Below are 20,585 nucleotides of genomic sequence, written 5' to 3' on the forward strand. Positions count from 1 at the left end.
GGGGGGGGGGGCTGGTGAGCACGAAAGGCCGGAGGGAGGGGAGGGGGCAGAGGGGAGGGGGAGAGGGGTGGGCTGCGTGGGAGGCTCCGGCAAGCTGAAAACAAACGCAAACAAACAATTTAGACTGTGGGGAAAGTTGATTTCTGAGTCCATTAAAGGTCGGCAGGGAACTGGCCTGAGAGCATCCCTGAGCGCTAGAAAGCCTGTGTTCTCTCCACATCCCCAGAGCAAGAAATGCGGGACTTGTGGACTGAAATTGACAGGCAGGTGGGGCCACAGGCCGGGGCAGTTAGAAGTGCAGCTTTGCAACCCTCTCTAACCAATCCTCCCTCCAAATCTCAAAAGGAGCTTGCTTAAGGAAAAGGATCCTGCAATGACAAGTCCCCAGCCCACTCCGCCTCTTCCCTGCCTTGGGTGAGCACGAGCGCCCTGGGGATGCTCCATGAGGAGAGCTTTCTTTCTTTCTGTCAGACACTCAAGGGCTGCTGCTGCTGCTGTTGTTGTGGTTGTTGTTGTTTAGCGACTGAGGTCTGCTCCCTTTGGAAGTTAGAGCTCCCAAGGGTTTTGTCTATTAGGGTCACTACTGGAAATTCTGGCATCACCTATCCAGGCAAACTTTTCTATCTTGAGGAAAGCCCTTCCTTTTCACTTTTAAAGGAGAGCAAAGCAAGAGGTTGCACGGTGTCAGAGTGAATCATGCCTTGTAGCTCCCATCTCTAAGGGGAAACAGCTGAAACCTGGGAGGAGGGCTGTCATCTGGCTCCAGTTAGGTCCTCGTGCCTGCTCTGAAGTCACAAAGAAGTTGGGGACTTGTTGTTGCTCTTTGCACTGTGTCTGTGTGTGCTGTAAACAGGGCTTCACATCAAAGGGGAGAGAGAAATGACGCCTGCTTAAAATGTTGCTGAGTTGTTTGTTGGTTTGTTTTAACTGTAGGCATTGACGGTCGTGGTGTTTCCGTTGGCTCCAATTTTAAAACCCCTTTTAGTGAGCCCTAGCAGAGGGTTTCTTTCTCTTTTTAGAAAAGAGAAGCAGTATCGTCTCAGTTTCTCATGATAAAACATCATGATTTCAGATGTCAGGCTACCCCAGCCTAATCCAGCAAAGCGTTACATGGTTTAAAAATGCATCATGGCATTTTCCCATTCCGAAGGATATCTAAAGGGGGGGGGGTCACTATGTGCAGTTTCATGGAATTAAGTATTTATTTTTAGTCAGGATGTTTCTAAAACGTCTAGAAACGTTTTAAGAGAAGGAAGACAGTTTAGACAGCACTGGGGTTCAGGTGAGGCCCACAGGGGTATGGGAAACCTTGGACTTACAACCCTTCTAAGTTGATTTTCTAGTATTTGTGAGAGATGAGTTAATGAAATGTGTCAAGAAATGACAGTAGGACAATAACACAAGCAAGAACCCAAACCCTTGGGTACTTGAATAGTGAGCACAGGAGTCTAAGTATGGACAAGAACATGAAATGTATTTTTATTTTGTAAGAGTTCTTCATTCGTCTAAAGATCAAAACTTAATGTGATGGGCAGATGTCACCACACCAATGGGCACTGCTGATTAATATTCTGTAATCTTAACTTTTATCACTTCTAAATGACCTACAAGTATACTTAATTTAGCATATATTATACATATTCAAAGAATTCACAGACAACACAGCTATAGTCCTGAACATGTATTTGTTCATATTTTTAAAAGCATGTAAAATCTAGCATAGGTTCAGAAATCCAGAGGGATAATAAGATCAAGGCTTAACTTGTTTTAAGAATGATTGGAGGATAGGAGCATTACAGATCTGATCTCATAAAGAATTTCTCAAGCCCTTGATGCACTTCTGTCTAATAAGTATCTTCCAGGGTCCAGTGTTAGGACAGTTGACTGTCAAAATGCAAAATCCATTTTCCACCTTAACCTGGCTTCAGTAACCAGCTGGGGCCTGCTGGCTCTGCCCTGGCGGGTGGCTAAGATAGCAGGCTTCCCGGCTCCGTGACGACACCTTCCAGCTTCACTGGGCCATATCATTTGAAGGATATGTAGTGGCGTCTGACCACTAAATGCTTACAAGTGTCATGGATGCTGCAAGAATCTGATACTTCTGCGGTAGGAAGAAAAACTGTATTTTTCCTTAAAAGCGGAAGACGCAGAGAAGAAAACAGTTCCTGTGAGCCTATTGATGATCTCAAAGTAATACAAGTTCAATTTTGTTCCATTATTGACAACTGTGGCATTTTAATTTTTCGGGATTAATTACATTGTTCCAATTTTAATGCGCAGAAAGAATGTAAGGCTACCCATCAGGATCTTAACTTTAATGTAGACAAAGATGCTATAAGTTGCGACCAATAGTATCACATTGGCCCATTTATTATAGCGTCAGCATAATATAAAAATGTTCTCTTAGGCTTACATGTAGTTTAACAGAAGGATAAATGTGTTGAACAATTGCTTTTGCAAACACATCACTCTTATTGAAAACAATTGACTAGAGATGCACAATATTTATTACTTTTTATCCACCTAAATTTTTTAAGGTCTAACTATGAAAGAAATCCTCAAATTTAGGCAAGGAGTTGAAAAATTAAAATTAACTCCTCTGTTAGAAAAAGTACAAAATATAAGGAAATAGAATGACTTCACAAAGAATTTACTTGTTTAAGAATACGTTTTCTCTATAGAAAGTAAGGCTATTAGTGTAATAACAATATTTTTAATATTTTTAAAGATTATTAAGTAATTTTGAATTTTTATTACATCTAGAAAAATAAAGCAACCCAAGCCTACAGACCTTATAAATACCCAAATTAATTTTTAATCTTTGTTTTAGTTGCTTAGTATTTCCAACTATGCCATTTATGCTCAAATTTGTATTTTATCTTAGCAAATTAAGCATTGAGAATGATAAATTAAAAATAAGAGTCTTATTATCTGATATGCAAATATATGCATAACTAATTTAAGAGAAAAGGACTTGGGTAGACAAAACTTAAGACATTTGAAGTCTTATTTCTTATTTTCTTTTTGTTTTTTTTTTTCAAGAAATATAAAACTTAAGAAATAAGTTCTTGAAAAAGTTTCTGGGAAAGTCATTATTGAAAGCTTCTAAAGCATGAAAATTTAATTTAATAAGTGACATAATATGCAATGTTTAAGGCATTAAAAAGTAAATATCAGAAGACATATAGTCTAAGTTTAGCTTAAGTAATCCCCAAAGTTTCTTTTTTCCTTGTATTTTTAAAAATTGAATGCATAATTTAGTAGTCGTTCAAATAAGTCCATTTGGACTGCATTCATTACCTTCCTGTTTACATTTTCATTGCATCTCACACAATGTATAAGTAAATGATCATTGAAAGTTGAAAGAATTAAGATTATAAAATAAGAAAGCTTCAGTGTCGCACTTCACCAATGTGTTCCTCAATCTACATTACTAACGCACATAACAAAAGCCTATTGAACCTACAGGAAAACACCTGTCATAGAAAAGCATTAGTGAAAATAACCATATTTTGTAAAACATTTAACCATCAGCTATTATAGTCCCTTTTACAGTCCTGTACTGAAGTGTACTTTTTCAGAGATTATATTTTATAGAAGACAGAAGCCTACCTTATAAAGATTTCACTCTCTAAAAAAGTCTATTGAAAGATTTCACATAAATTAATTTGAAAATCTATTTAAACATCAGAAGGACAATTATCTATTGGCTAAAATGACTTGTAATGATTAAAAAGCCATTAGCTTTCCTAATACACAGTTTTGATTCCTGGCTTTGGTGCTTAAAAAGTGTCTCTTTAAATGTAGGACAATATTTTCGATTGGGTCTCCTCATAAGGCCTGAAAAACAACCTGAGCAAAGCAAACTAATCTTTTATCCATGTATTCTCTAAATTGTTACTTCCTTTTATATCAATTTGATGCCCTCGAATTAGAAGTTGTTAGGTAGTTAGATTTTTGTATCAGAAGTTACTCAACCATTCAGAACACAATTTGTTTATTATGTGAAACAGGACCATTGATTACAAAATTATACCACAGGTATGGGAGCCAAATAGTTATATCCTACAATCAAAAGGCAATTAGAGTAGATATTAATGTGTTGTATTGGCTTAGAGGATTTACTGACAAAAAGTGGACATGTTTAAATTTTAATTCATACTTGTATTTATTCCATATTTATGAACATGTGGAGGTTCACTCATTACCTTAGCTAATTTCTAAGTATCTCTATTTTCTTAACTTAAAAATACAGTAAGAAAAAAAAAAGTTCCTTTATTTACAACAGCCACTTCATACCTGAGGACGTTCTAAGCATTTTACAAACATGAACTTATTTAATGCTCAAAACAGCCCTAAGGGATGGGTACCATAATTAACCTCATTCTATAGATGGATAAACTGAGACACAGAGAAGTTAAGCCTTTTGCCCAGGCTTGCACAGCTGGTAAGTGATGGAGCCAAAGTCTGAGCCCTGGCACTATGGCACTGTTCTCATCCACAGTGTTCTGCTTCTTGCTATGAGCCTCTCCATGCGAGGATATGATCTAGTGATCATTCTTAGAGTTATACATAGACTCAAGACTTTCCTTGTGGAAAGAAATATGTGACGGTTAAGTATTAATATATCTGACTTTTTAAAAAATTAAAGAAAGATGCTGTTCTAGTTCTGGGGTCAGAATTTTTTTTTTCTGTAAAAGACCAAACAGTAATTATTTTTGGCCTTGGAAGTCACACGATCTTTGTTGAAACTACTCCACTCTTCCCTTGTAGCACAAAACAGCCAACGACAATATGTAAATGAATGGGCATTGCTGTGTTACATTAGAATGTCACTTGTGGGCACTGAAATTTCATATCATTTTCACATCTTAAGAAATATTCTTCTTTTTAAAATATTTTCCCCACCATTTAAAAATGTAATAACCATTTGGCGGGCAGGGGGAGTGGAGGGGAGGCTATTTAGAAACAGGAGGCAGGCTGGATTTGCTCTGTGAGTCATAGTTAGAAACCTCTGTCTTAGGCACCTGGGATACATCAGTGACCAAAATGGACACAAAATTTTGTCCTTCTTCTAGTGGAAAGAATCCAATTGATCTTTCTTTCTCTGCTTGGAAAGAATACAAGTCTCAATAATTCTACCAATGCCAAATTAGTTTCAATTTTCCATAATAAAACTTAAGAATTTAAGTAGCAATCTTAAGAAGGTAAATAGTAATTAATTTAAAAAGTGAATGAGCTGCTCATTTCTATCAAGCATATTATATATAGAACCAACTAACATAGTCATTCAGAAGAGGTTTAAATATCATTTGTATGATATTTAAATGATTTCCAGCAGGAAATTAGATACATTTAACACATTGCTCAGATTGACGTGCACATATCCAGCAGGCTAATCAAGGCACATAAATGAGCACATGAACAATTATTTCTCTAAGTGCCATCCCAGATCTCCAGGTGCTTTGATCAAATGGTAAGTGGTGTCAGGACTCCTGACTTTGGAGTGAATTTACTGCATTGAGTATGCCTATAGAACCTCCCTGCCTTCTCGAAAATGACTAACCTCTGAAGAAGCACTGTTGTAGGTTTGTAGGTTTGGTTCATGTGTCTGTCTCCCTCAGTAGATCAAGCACCTGACCTTGATCTAGAAATGTGAGTTCAATTGGAATTGATATTGGCCTTAAATATAATTGAAGTGAACACTTAGGATTTGGTTCAGTTAAGTGTGAATTGACAAAGCCGATGCTGAACTAAAAATGAAGGGTGTTTTGAAGATTATTAGACACACACACACACACACACACACACACACACACTGCTGTTTACAACAGTGATAGTAGCTATCATTATTGAGTACCTACCATGAGTTTGACATATTACTTATATTCTTTCTAGTCCTTGTAACATTCTTTTCATCTTTTTAGCTATTAGAAAATTGAGGCTCAGAATTGAGGCTAGATAATTTTGTCTAATTATCTAGATAGGGTTGAGTTGGAAGTAGGTCATCATCATCTGAAGAATACTCCCTTGTTATGAGTGTATATTATAAATATGGCTTGGACAGAAAGCAAACTCTAATCCAAGCCTTCCATATCTTTGTTTTATCACACCACAGAAGAGATTAAAAGTTACATCTTGGGGCGCCTGGGTGGCACAGTCGGTTAAGTGTCTGACTTCAGCCAGGTCACGATCTCGCGGTCCGTGAGTTCGAGCCCCGCATCGGGCTCTGGGCTGATGGCTCAGAGCCTGGAGCCTGTTTCCGATTCTGTGTCTCCCTCTCTCTCTGCCCCTCCCCCGTTCATGCTCTGTCTCTCTCTGTCCCAAAAATAAATAAACGTTGAAAATAAATAAATAAATAAATAAATAAATACATTTAAAAAAATTAAAAAAAAAAAAGTTACAACTTCCTAATGCTTCTTCAACCCACCCAAACAATGAAAAGGAGTGAGAGGAATATATTGGAAAGCTGAAATCTTTTACCATTGGTCTACCATATCTAATTATCAGTTCTGAGATTAAAAAGCTATGTAATGGGGTTGCTGGGATTTATCACTATGAAACGAACGTACTAAAAATACAATGAGCCAATATATTTTAAATAAATCAATAAATATAAGAACTTTAAATTTAACTATGAAAAATAATTGTGAAAATGGAAGAAACTAAAACAAAGCCTAGGTGCTTGAATTAGAACCAAGAGGTTTTTTCCTCTAGGTTTCTGTGCACTGAGTACTAGAGTGGTATCGCTTTGTTTCTGTGAGGACAATAGAGAGCTATTCACACTGGTGATACTTATAGGTGACGAATACAACAGGTAGAAGCCAGAATTATAAAAAAAAAAAGCCTGTATATTCTAATAACATAAAATAAGATTACTCTAATTGGAAATTTATTCTGTTTATATTTTGTTTCAAGAAAACCATTTTAACAATTGTTATGCCATAAATGTTTATACCTTCTGTCATTCACTTAGAATTTCAGAAAATATATTCATTGTTATGTCCTTTCCATTAACTTCCAAGATAATTCATGATGCATGAATTACTAATGATGATTTCTTTAAAAAAAGAAACACTATTATGATATAGGCAGGAGAATGAGTTTAACCAGAAGAAGGACTCTCAGTTGTAACACAGATGAACCCGTGAATATGTCTGTTCCACTGTGAATATTAAAACAGTCTATCTAGTCACAAATAATATTAATGAAAATAGGGTTAGGGCTATTTGCAACATCAGAATTAAGGCAGAAAGGTAGTATAGAAAGCCTACAATAGTGGGGAAATGAAAGTAGTGAATACTTATGATGCAAAGAGAGAAAATAAATCCTAGGGAAGTGAAAAAGAAGAAAAAGAAGCAGTAAGGAAAATATAAGGCAATATGGGAAATCAAAGAAATTATTAAAAGATAAAGCATCTGAAAAAGAAAGAAAAAGAGGACTAGCAGTATAGAAAGATGGGCAAGGAAATTCTAGAGCTTGGAGAGTAAGTAAGTGTTCAATATTTTTTGGACAAAGAAGTACAAATTTAGAAGCATTTAAGTCACTACATACCCAACTTATATAGTTTACAAGGTTATAGATGGTGTTCCATTGAAAAGAAAAAAGTCAGTCCTTAAAAGAAACAAAAAAAGAATGTTTCCCCAAGAAAAAAAGGTCAATCGTGGTATTTTCACTCTTATGATTCAGTTCAGTTCAGTAATCATATATTTGTAATCTGAGTTAATCAAGACATTTTATTAAAAACTCTGTGTTCTTTGGGTGCATGAGTGGTTCAGTTGGTAGAGCATCCAACTCTTGATCTCAGGGTCATGAGTTCAAGCCCCACATTGGGCGTGGAGCCTACTTAAAAACAAAAACCTCTGTGTTCTTGTGCTAGTTAATGCAGTACTTTCAGAAGTGTCAGAGTTCAAAGGGGACAGTCTGTTATGCCAAAGGAGGAGATGAAAATATAGCGCATTCTTTGGAAACTCATCTTGATAATTCAGTATAATTGGAACTGGCAGGAGACCTGAGAAGCGAGGGGACCTTCACAACCTTGGGCAGCTTTTCTAAACCCATGCCTATGACCAACCGACCCCGACAGTGGGAACTTGGGATCATGCGTTGCAATAAACCACCAACAAGAAGTTCTGATGTGGACTGTCCCCCAAGTAGGTATTGGCATATTGCTGACTCTGTGTAGTTTACAGTGTAAGGAAAATGAATAAAGAATTACATAAATCAGTCATACCGGTAATACATGCTATAGAGTAGCCAACTGCCATGTAGTGGGACAACATAACCAAGTGCTATAACCTCATCGGGGTGGCCACAGAAGACTTTCTCTACAAAGAAGTTTAAGATGAGCCTTGAAAGAGAAGATATCCAGAGTGATGGGTCTGGAGGAAGGCAAGGTGTGCCTCCCAGGGAAAGAACGTGCTGGGAGAAGAGAACACACGTGAGCACCAGGCAGAGAAAAGTTTGGTACCTTCCAGAGACAGAAAGTGTATGTGGCTAGGGGTTATGTGGGAAGTATTGTCCAAATCATAGAGGAAGGACCTGTCAAGTATTATCATTCCACAGTGGAAAAAATCAACATGTTTTTTTTTGTTGTTGTTGTTAATTTGAGCTGAGACAATAAGCAATAATATGGTAGAAACACTGCCTTTGAAGTCATAAACCTAAATATGTGTCCTAGCTCCACTTTAGCTGAACCCCACATCAGTAAAATGGGTTAATAATTATAGTTCTACCTGCCAGGGTTTTGGTGAAGATAGGCTGAGACAATGAAGGAAAACAAACAAACAAACAAACAAAAACATAGATATATAGATATATAGATATAGATATGTGTGTGTATATATACATATGTGTATATGTGTATACATATAACACACATACATGTGTTATACATATATAAACAGAAAATGCTCTTTAAAATTAACTTACTAATTTTAAAAGATACATTGAGCAAAATTTACTCGAATACATTTTTGCCTGTCAAGAAACCTCTCGAACATATCTGTGATTTCACTGGAGCACAGAATTAGTCAGAGACTCTTAAGACCAGAAGAATGAAGTAGAGGGAACCCGAAGGTGAACACAAGGGCATCAGAAGGAAGTGGGAAGATTAGACTTTCTGATTACTCTCAGTAATTTATATATAATTCTTCAAAGGGAAAATGATGGCCTTTTTAGGTATAAAAGCCTTCGGCTTCTTCCATTCATAGAGGAGAGTCCGTTTTCTTTTTAATCTCATAAAGTCAAGCTTGGAGGCTTCGTTTTCTGCTGTCCCTGAGCCCCTCACATGCATATGTCAGGTCCTGGGCTCCCAGCGCGCCTGTGAGCGGTTGGTAAATTGCACCTGCGCAGGGACTCTGAACTTCCTCAGAGCTCAGCTGGGCCACCGTATGGAGACTGGCTCACTGGAGGCTGCAGAGAAGTGAACTGAAGAATTACAGTCAGTTTCACTTCCCTGCCTTATGTGCCTTCAGGTGCCTCTGAAGACAGGCGAGGCCGGTGAAATGGAGAGGAGGAGGAAGAGAGACAGCACCAATATTAGAGAAGAAAGAGTCCTTGCAAATGTAAAGGCATTGTGGAAAAATGCGGATAGATGGATGTGTGTACGTGTCTGTGTGCGTATCCACAGCCAGAGTGCGTATTGCTGGCTGCCAGCTTTAAGTTTTTCTGTACAGAGATTTTCGACATGTGTTTTTAGCAGCGGAAGGTCTATTTTGTATGTGGGAGTGGATGCAGCTCAGTCAACAACTCACAGTCTGGCTCTGAGTGAGGAATTACTGGGTTGGGAGAATCAGTTTTTCACCAAAAGAAAATAACCGTGTATGTAAATCCCGCTTAGAACGAAGCAGCAGACCGCTGTGTGGCCCTGATTTTCAGCACCCCTCAAGACCAACCACACCAGAACGTCCTGAGCAAATGGAAGGGATTAGAAGAGAGAATGTAATACCTGTGAGTCCGAGAGGGAAACTTTGAAGGAAAAACTTTAATGCTTTACTATGCACACTAGAACCTCAGCACTTTCTACTTCGTATGCATTAACAGGGTTCAGTGATACTGTGATGGAACCCAGCCAATATTGGTGTATTATATAGAGGCAGAAGTGTGTGCCTCGTAGCAAAGACCAATTGGGTGGGTTGGTAACTATGACAACTACACCACGACTGTCAGTGGCAATCCCTGTAATCTCCCTATTTGAAGGTTTTCCCGAGTGTTCATCCAAAATGACATTTGTAGGTAGGGACTACAAAGTAAAGCTAGGAAATACACATATATGAATAAGGGAGAGAGTATGGCATAAGAGGAGGTACCAATGAAATGGTTATGTTATAATGAAAATATCTTAAACAGTTCTATGGCATAGTAATTAAGACCCAAAAGTCACACAGACGTGGGTCAGATCCTACCTGGACCACTTATAAGCTGGCTTTCTTTAGGTAATTTACTTGTTTTCAGATTGCTTACCTATAAAGTTTACATACTAATACCCACTTCATCTGGGCAATTCTGAATGTTGGAAGAATGTAGGTACAACACTAAACATAGTGCCTGGCTATGAACACTTAATAATTGATAGATTTTATTTTCACAAGAGTAGTTCTATTTATATCTAATTTGCTCTTCTGTTTACTTGTTAGGACTCCTAATACCATACGATACGTTCTTTCTAGAGCTGGATTCTCATGGCATGAATCCCAAGTGTTGCTCTGATAGTGATAAGGTTTCTGCTAAAAGTGTCCGTTTTATCCACCTTCGAGTGAACTACAGAGCTTAGGCCAGGCTTGGAGTCTGTTCTGTCCTCCTCATCCATCCATGTCAGCAATTGGAAACATTAGAAAAACCATGGTGAATTCATGTCGAATGGCTTTCTTGAGATGTAATTTACATAGCATACAATCGTTCATTTGAAGTGTAAAACCCAGTAGTTTTGGAGTTGTGCGGCCATCACCATAATTAATTTCAGAACATTTATCACCCCCCTCCAAAAGACCCTATATCTGTTAGCAATCAGCCCCCATCTCTCTCCTGCTCCCCTCAGCCCTAGACAACCATCAATCCACTTTCTTGGCTCCGCAGATCCATAGTGTTGCTTTTCTGGACACTTCCGATAAGTGGAATCACACAATATGTGGTCTTTTCGACCAGCTTCTTTCATGTAACAAAATGTTTTCAAAGTTCATCCACACTGAAGCACGCAATAGTACTCCATTCCTTTTTATGGCTGAATAGTATTTCATTGTATGGTTATAACACATTTTATTCACCCATCAGTTGGTGGGCATTTGAGTTGTTTCCACTTTTTGCTGTTATAAATAATGCTGCTATGGGCAATTTATGTACAAGTTTGTGTATGGACCTATGTTATCATTTCTTGCGGATGTGTATATATATGTATACTGGGGAGTGGAAGTGCTCATGTGGTATTTAGAAAACAAGGAACAAATGTTTCACCTTTTGGGGAGCTGTCAGGTTGTTTTCCAAAGCAGCCGTGCCACTTTGCATTCTCACCAACGGGGTGTAAAGCTTCCAATTTCTCCACATCCTCACCAATGCTTGTTGTCATCTTCTTGACCATAGCTGTCCTTGTGGCTGTGAAGTTCTAGCTCACTGTGGTCTGCATCTCCTTAATGGCTAACAATGTTGAGCCTCTTTTCACATGCGTATTGGCCACGTGTTCCTTTTGTTTTGAAAAATGTCTATTCAAAGCCTTTGGCCATTTTTTAGCTGGGTTGTCTCCTTCTTATTATGAGCCTTTGAAGCATCTTTAGTAGTGTTTCTTAGGGCTCCTGCATCACCCCCAGGGCCCACCTTCTGCAGGAATTGGGTGTTGCAGCCGATGAGAATGCAAAGAAAATGCATGCTGACGTGCAGTGGAAAACTCTCAAGATAAGCTGGTATGACACATATGTCTATTACTAAAACTCCTGGTGTTGGGTACGACAGGAGAAAATATCTGTGGTTGACTTTGTTGTTTGTTTTCTTCTTTGTGTGATGATTTTGGCTTTATATTTACTTAGGCATTGTATTTCTCAACCGATAGTTTGGACTTGGTGAAGCAAAAATTGTATTCAAAAACCTGTTATGTACTTTATTTATTTATTTAAATTTTCTTAGAGGTACATAAGACATTTTTATTCAAACTCTGTTTACACAATAATTATTTTAGGGAAACGTGGGGAAACTCTTTGGTTGCCGAGACAATGACATGAGGTGAAATTTTTTGGTTGCCAAGACAATGCTAATGCAGAAGAGCCACTGCAGAAGAAGAAGACATACGTAAAAAGAAAACAAAACTGCTGAACAAGTGCTCTCCATTGGAAGGGGAGGCAAAAGTGTTCCTTATGGGGATCGGCAGGAAACAGTACAGCCCAGAATTTTCAGTCATGGCTGGGTTTCAGCTGAGGGCTTCACTACACATATCACCGAGGCAGTTTCTGACGTGGAAAAGCTAAATTCAGCATGAGAGTAACTTGTCCTCTTCCATCTTCCTTTGCTGCAGTCTCCTGGCAGTTTTCCTCGGGGACAAAAGATACCTGGTACTCTTGACAAGAAATTACGTTTACTACTCTTAGTAGGTTAGGCATGTTACTTCACTAACTGTTGCTTTGAGCGTGTGGATACGGAAGTATGTTCAGCACATTGTTTCCTAAACTGAGTGTTTATGCTTCTGGGTGGACGGTTTCTATTTTGATTATGCATCTGTTTGAGCAATCAAATTTTTGCTTTCTGTAAAGGTTTATGTCTCCATTACATAACAAAGAAGACTCCAGGCCATCACAGATCTGGGTGCAAAGTGGTAGGAATTTTAACGTGGATTTCTTTAGCTGGATACTCAAGGGGACAAAGTGTTTTCAGGAAATATCATAACTTTACAGTTTTTAGTATGCACTGCCAACAGATCCCAAGAAAGCAGGTAACCTCTCCAAATCGGTCACTCGTGTGTGTGTTTAGAAGGCAGGCATCTTCTTCCGTCTGTGGAGGTCTTACTCACGGAGAGAAGGTACTCATTCTAGGCAGTCATTTCAGTATCCTGAGAAGCCTAACAAACTTCAGCTGTCACTCAGACATTCTGAGAGTAAACATTTGGGAAGAGACAAAAGCAGACGAAGCAAAATGGAAATATGTCAACATCGCTGTAATGCACTCACATGAACTCAAGGCTTGTGATTTCTCCAGACTTAGGACACAGCAAACTAAACCAGCAGCAGGTAGTCTAAGTAAAACTCTATTCCAGGGAAGAAGCACCCCCTGTACAGACAGGAGCCCCTCAAGCCTTCCATCAGCCTAGTCAAACTGAGAGCCCGAGTTCCAGAAAACAACAGTCTTTTTGACCTAGAAAGAATAATTCTCAACTCTGAAAGATTTTTCTGGAAAATGTTTCACTTTTTTTATGGCAAGGAAACTATAGAGTCTCAGAGCGTAAGAAGCATTTAGAATTTCTGAAAGCACAAAGAAATTCGTGTCTATGGCTTTATAGGCACTAATTAGAGTCCGCCACAAAAGCTTATACGAATCACTTCTCTCCATTAGCCGTATCTGTTATTATCCCTACTAGCTGCCCTTCCTCTACTGGAACATTGTTATCCATTAACATTTACTGCGTATGTATGGTGCTTGGGCACCAAACAAGACTAGATAAGGAGCCTGCCTCCCCATGTTCCAAATTCTCCATATAGAGTGTAGCTGGTAGGCTGTTATAAGGTATGGTTATTTTGTGGTGAAATTAGAAAGATCCTTTCTCGAGGTAGTTGTGCAAGTTTGACCATAGAAGGCCCCTTCTCAAGGCTTAGTTCCCAAAAGTGAGTGTGAGCCTCATTGGTCTCTTCTGCCCTGTGGTCCTGTTGGTTGGACAGTTGTAAGGAAGTCTGTATTAGCCTGGTTGAGCAGCCACACAGACTGGATAGCTTAATAACAGGACTTTGTTTTCTCATAGTTCTGTGAGGCTGGAAGTCCAAGGTCAAGTTGCCGGAAGGATTGGTTTCTGGTGATGCCTCTCTTCCTGGCTTACCGACAGCAGCCTTCTCACCATGTTCTCACATGGCCTTTTCTGTGGGTGTACTGGCAGAGAGAGTGGGACAGAGATTTCTGGTGTCTCTTCCTCTTCTTATAAGGACATCAGTCCTATCGGATTAGTGCCCTATCCTTATGACCTCATTTAACCTTAATTACCTCCCAAAGGCCCTGTCTTCAAGTACAGTCACATTGGGGGTTAGACCTTCAACATATAAATTTGGCAGAAACAATTCGGTTTATAACAAGAGCCAGTGATAGGATACAGGCATCTGAAAGCAGGTTAGGGAAGCTAACTGAATTGTTACTTTTCAACTAAGTCTGTACGGCAAAGTTATATAGGCAATTGAGCAGTGATCCAAGTCAGCAATATATTAATAGCTCTTCCAGCAATACAAAGCCTTTATAAGAGAAAAATATCCTCTTTGCTCGACCTCAGAAAGTCTTGCGTGAGTCAGTAGTTCTCTTAAGAGTCAACAATAGAGATTTTTAAATAAATATATCTTCCCTAGCCCTACCTCAGAGATTCTTCATGAACTGATCAGGAATGTGGACCCAGGAATCTACATATTTAGCAACATCCCAGGTGGTTTTGCTCCTGGTGGCTTTTGGACCACACTTCGAAAATCGTAAGACTAAACAAAAAAATTGCTTCTGCTTTCCAATTTGCTACATATCTATGATAGAAGGAGGGAGAAAATGCGAACAGTAATTTACTGAAAGTTACGTCTGAGGGAAAGGTGTTGCAAAATTCAAAGTACTCTGGTAAACTAACATGAGGAGAGGGAAAATGAGTGATAGAGAAGGTTATTGGAATTACCAGACTCTAAGGGATTCATGTCCTCATGATGAGACTGGGGTACCTACTGCACCAGAGAATTTTCAGAATAAGTCAAGCCACACAGCACAGTGTTCACAATTCAGTTTTAGAGAATGTGGTCAATTTTCCCAAGATAATTTGTTTCCGCCTGGCGAAAATCTGATAACTGAAGAGGGCAGTGTCATGCATTGGCCGACTGGGAGGGTCTGTGAGCCTTCCACACAGATGCCCTTTGCAGGGGGAACGCTGGAGAGTCTCTCAGCCTCACAGAGCCCTGGAGCTAGGGTTTACTTTAGCATTAGGCCCTCCAGGGTTGGTGAAGCAGCAAAGAACAGAAAGAACTGGCTCCCCACAGGGAGGGAGGATAAGAGATTCCTGTTTCACCCACAGCAGCAGGGTGTCCCTAAGCTGGATCCCACAAGCCACACCTCATTGTCTCCACAGCACACACACACACACACACACACACACACACACCCCGGGCCTGCCTCAGTCCCTTGCTATGTGTCTACCCAAAAGTAAGGGCAACCTTCTTCATTTGTCTTAACCCCAGGATGGTTTCATAGAATTATTCTTCCCCTAAACTCAAATTCTGAGCCCATTTAGAAGGTATCAGCCGAAACTCCCTTTTCTTGAATTGAAGATGGACACCTATGTGTTGCCATGAATATTCCAAGAGAAGCCTGGAGTAATATATTCGGTTCCTAACTAACTTTTCTCACTGTCTTCCTGTATGGCCACTCCTGCAGTGACTCTCCAACTGGAAACAGCCCGCTTGGCGGGAGGCTGGCTCCAGTTCCTCAGAACAAGCTTCCTAGCTTCCCCAAGAGAAATCTCTCCCTGGAGTTAGAGTAATGGATAAAATCAGGCTGTAGATCATGAGGTAGGATCTAGCCATGGTCCCCCTCAGCATCACTGGAACGCTGATTCCTTCGGAATGCTGATTTTGTTAATCTATTCGTTTTGACCGTTGCGTCCCAGACTCTCAGAGACAAGGAATTGTAGCCAGGTCTGTTATATCCCGAACGTGAATTTTCAACAGTATCCTTGTGTCTTTCTGCACTTCTTCTTGGGCAGCAAGCCGGTACCAGTTTCCTCAGGTCAGGAAGTCACTTTATCTCTTCAAAAAGCGGGCCAGATGGGCTGGAGAGAGAAAGAAAGAGAGAGAGAGAGAGAGAAGTCTCAATAATGAGACTGGTTCTCAGGAGGCAGCAGAGTCTAAAAATTGAGCTTTATTAGGAGTTTAAGAGCAGGCATTACTTATGAGTCCATCACTAGCGTGAGTAATGCTCTATCTCCCCCTGTCACCGAGCTACACAGAGCTCGAATGGCTCCTCTGTGACAGGCTGCATAGAACCACTTCTCCCTTGAACAAGAAGAGCTTTCTCCTATCACACAAACGTTGGTTGTCCCTGCCAGCTCGTTCGGTAGCAAGCATCCGTGCTAGTGAGCAGTGAGACCCGGTGTCCCACGCGCAGGCACGAGGATTAGTCTAGGAGGTAATACTTGCCACTCAACTTCCTCACAGGGATGCGAGGAGGATTAATGAGATGCCATTTCCATTGCAATTTATGCTCTTCAGAAGAAAGGCACTAAGTACTAGGTATTAGAATTAGGGATTATATAGGTAATCAAGCAAAGAAGATATTCAGCTGCTTCTAGTTGCTAAAGGAAGCTTTAATCTGGGAGGTGTGGAAGGAGCAGGGCAGGGCATGCAGCGGGTGTCAAGTTGGCCGGAAGCCATGGTCCCTTGTGAAGCAAAGGACCAAGGATGGAGTGAGAAGTGCTCTGTACAGCGTGAACATGGCCCCATTCTGGCCCTTCAGGCTTATGAGCTAAGCCCCGGGGAGGCCTGCATTTCATGGTTTCAGATGAACGCTTTTATATCGCATCTACCTCTACCACCATTAACCAGTCTACAGGTTTGGTTCCAGAGGAAAGAGGCAAAGGCACGAGCAAACTACCCCATCCACACACAGGAAGACATGGTCACATTCCCAACTCACCCAGAATTCGTACGTGCCAGGGAAGAATTGGGGGAGACCCTGGCGAGCTACAGGGGCTGAGGTGAGGAGCGTGAAGGTGGTCATCTGGGATTGCGAAGTGCAAAGCCGTAGTCAGCAAAGAGGTTGATCTTCTCACCGCCAAACACGTAACTAGTGGCAGGGGTGGAATGTAACCCAATGTTTAGAGATTCAAATTTTAAAGTCCCGGTTTCTTCCATTCATGATAGCGTGTCCTCAACTATGATGACCTACCACCGGGAGGACGTGAGGCAATTTCAGACGGTACACAAAAAGCCCTTTCTAAATCTCTCGTAGCAAGTTAGGTAATACTGCGTTTCAATTTTTTTTAACATGTATTTATTTTTGAGAGAGACACACACGGAGCATGAGCAGGAGAGGGACAGTGAGAGAGGGAGACACAGAATCCGAAGCAGGCTCCAGGCCCTGAGCTGTCAGCCCAGAACCCGACGCAGGGCTCGAACCCACGAACCGTGAGGTCATGACCTGAGCCGAAGTCAGACGCTTAACCGACTGAGCCACCCAGGTGCCCCCATTTCTAAAAATTTTTAAATGTTTATTTATTTCTGAGGTATTACTACATTTGAGCATGTATTAGAAATAAACAATTAACCCATGAAGCCCATAATTCATAAATACAATTGCTTAGAGCAGTAATTCTCAGTATTACCTGTGCAATTGAATCCCACAGAAAGCTTTAAACAAACAAACAAAAACCAGTGCTGGGTCCCACCCTGGGTTGTTAAACCAGAATCTCTGAGAGGTTGCCCCCATTCTTGATACTTTGTAAAAGCTTTCCCAGGTGATTCTGGGAGCAACCAGCCCTGGGAACCTTAGAGTAGAATGGTATTAAACATTTTTTTAAGTGAGCGGTTTTATGTTTTTTGTTTTTCGGTTTTTTTTTTCTTTTTTTAGTGAGCAGTTTTAATTAAAATATTAAATAATATCAGTGTGTGAAGGTAGCAAATATCATGAAGGTTCAATATTGTGCTAATAACTGAAATTTGGTAACATTTCTCTATCCGGGTAGCTCCCCTTCTATGAGACAATAATAATCTCAAAGAACAAAGAGAAAGACAGAGGTATCCACTAACACTCATGGATGTGTGGTAACGGTAAGACATTATTTGGACATGTGCAAGGAGACGTAAAAAACAAAAGGGTTTGGGGCAGTGCAGAGTAAAGGTGGCAGGTTATATCTCGGTGTGTGTTAATAAGACTGTACCCCAAAGTATTACTCTCTGACTCTCCCACCTTATAGTTCAGAAACATGACTTCTCCTCATCTCTTTTGCCTTCTCATGTCCTCACCACCACACTCACTGACTGGAAGTTAAAACAGATGAGAGGGGGAAAAAAGATGGTAAAGAATCTGTAATGATATGTATCTCAAAGGTGGGATTACCAGTGACTCTTTTCACGCCTTTGTTCTTTAACTTATCATTTTCTCATTTACACAAGAAGTATTTATTGACCACCTATTAGATACTAAGTCCTTTTTGCTTATAAGTATAGACGGAATTTTTCTCAGCAAGCATGAATTGTCTTTATGATATGATCAAGCAAATCTTAAAGTTACTTCCATCTTAGAAAAACTGAATAATGTGTACAACTGACCAGTCCCCTGTCATCATGCAGCCAGACTCACGGTGGTAGGAAGAGGGGCAGCACCAATGTCAGAAGATGGGAAGCTAAGGCATTTTCAATTACACTTGACCCTGAGAATCACAGAAGGGTGGTGTGAGAAAACCCTGGAGACATTTCCTCTGTGAAATAGAGGAAATAAAACCCATCCCGAGGCACTGGAAAAGATGCCCAAGCCCTTTTTCCTCTATTCTTTCATCTGTTAAATGGGGATAATGATACTTTGTGTTTACCTACCTCAGAGAGGCATTATCAGGTCTATTTAAAGGCTCTTCCGATGAAAGCTGCTGTGTAATTACCAAGAACAGCTATGATAAAGAAACCTAAATACAACAGCAAATCAGCTGGAACAAATTCTCAAGGGAGTTTACTTCTCTGGAAAAATTTAAGAAAAGGGTAGCAGCTGTCCTCTGGGGACTTTTGGGGACCGTTCTAGCTGGAAGTTTAGGGAAGGCTAGCTGATTTTCAAAGTCTCCTCCTGGCCAATCGCTCCGGATCTTCCTCTGCTTACTTTTCCCCATGGTCTAAGCAATTTCCAGCTGAAATTCCTCTTCCAAGTTTTTTCAGACCTTAGCTCAGAAACTCTTTTATCCCTAAAAAGAATCTCAGGGAAGGCATTTACCTGTGAGAGAGAAAAGGGAAGTTACAATGTGGGGGAAATGTGCCCCCTGTAGATGATAGGCAATGGGGAATTGTTTGATAGTTTTTCAAAAGAAGACTGAAGTAGTTGATAGTTAACATCAGGCTTTGCTGAAATTAATTTGACAAATTTATTCAAATTTGAGGGGAGATTCAATGGGAGTGCAGAAAGGAGAGACACCACTGCTACATCAGCTCGGGAGAGAGCCAACCCAGCTGAATCAGGCTAATAGTGGTCTGACTGGGATGAAGAGACAGGCCGAAGAAACTTCACGGCTCTAGAATCTGTAGGACTTGGCAAAAGATCGACTATAGCAAGAAAATGGCAGAAGGGTCAAGATTATCATAAAACTTGGTAACTTGAGGTGTGCCTGGGTGGCTCAGTTGGTTAAGCATTGCCCTTGGCTCAAGTCATGATCTCACAGTTCATGGGTTCAAGCCCTGCCAGGGGCTCTGTGCTGACGGCTCAGAGCCTGGAGCCTGCTTCAGGTTCTCTCTCTCTCTCTCTCTCTCTCTCTCCCTCAAAAATAAATAAACATCAAAAAAAATTTTTTTAATTGGTGACTTTGATAGGGTTTGGTGACATCTTTAACAGAGAGATGGCAGACCAAAGGGTGGGCAGGTTGAATTTGTTAATGAGATCTGGATCCACACCACTGTAGGAAGCCCAGTGGTTTTATATTTTTGTGAAACTTGCTTATGCAGTAAAGATTCTGGCTATTTATAAACAGCACAACCTATGGTTTCTGAAAGGCTTCTAAGCAATATAAGAAAAAGTCAAATGCCAATGATTGATTTTCACATGAGTGATTTGTAAAGTTAATAATCATGCATAATAATAATTGTTATCATTAATCAATTGATTACCACGGGAACGACATAAATATTTTCCACATGTGAGCCAAATGTCAGCTGGTGGCTTCCCAGATCTGGTAAAATTGTTGGAAACCCCACCAATCTCATGGCCGGTGGAAACCCAAAACCATCGCCACTTCTGTGAATCCCTGGGGGCTTGCCTCATTCTGGCTTTTCCTGCCTTCCAGACCACCACTATACATCCCTGCTGTACCACCAGAGAAATTGTCCTTTCTCCCTGCTAGTAGAAAATACCAAGCCATCATAGGTTTAGGAAAGTCCGTTGAAACTGGAAAGTAATGGGAATGAGTCATAACTTCTTCCAATCTTCAGCCTCTCCCTACTGGATTATGTTGGAGGTATCAGTTTTTCTCTTCCTTCACTATGCAGAGACACTTATTTTTCAAGGCATCAGCAGCACAAAGTACTTTTCATTTGTTAAAGGGACTGGCTCTAGAAGGTGATTTTATTCACAACCATTTATTTTCCCATTACACTTAACCCTCACAGCACCCCCACTTTACAGATGAAGCAACTGAGGTGTAAAGAGATTGAATATGCCCAAGGGTGTGAACCTATGAAGTGGTAGAAAGA

The 20,585-nt window shown here is 40.2% G+C and overlaps 1 protein-coding gene across 1 annotated transcript in view; it reads left to right on the top strand.

Annotated features, from left to right (window-relative positions):
* KLHL14 (kelch like family member 14) overlaps positions 1–20,585 on the top strand; it is a 103,826-nt gene that overhangs the window by 1,487 nt on the left and 81,754 nt on the right. The window lies entirely within an intron of this gene.

The sequence above is a fragment of the Herpailurus yagouaroundi genome, unplaced genomic scaffold (assembly GCF_014898765.1).
Source record: "Herpailurus yagouaroundi ecotype Mexico unplaced genomic scaffold, PumYag 142, whole genome shotgun sequence".
NCBI lineage: Eukaryota > Metazoa > Chordata > Mammalia > Carnivora > Felidae > Herpailurus > Herpailurus yagouaroundi.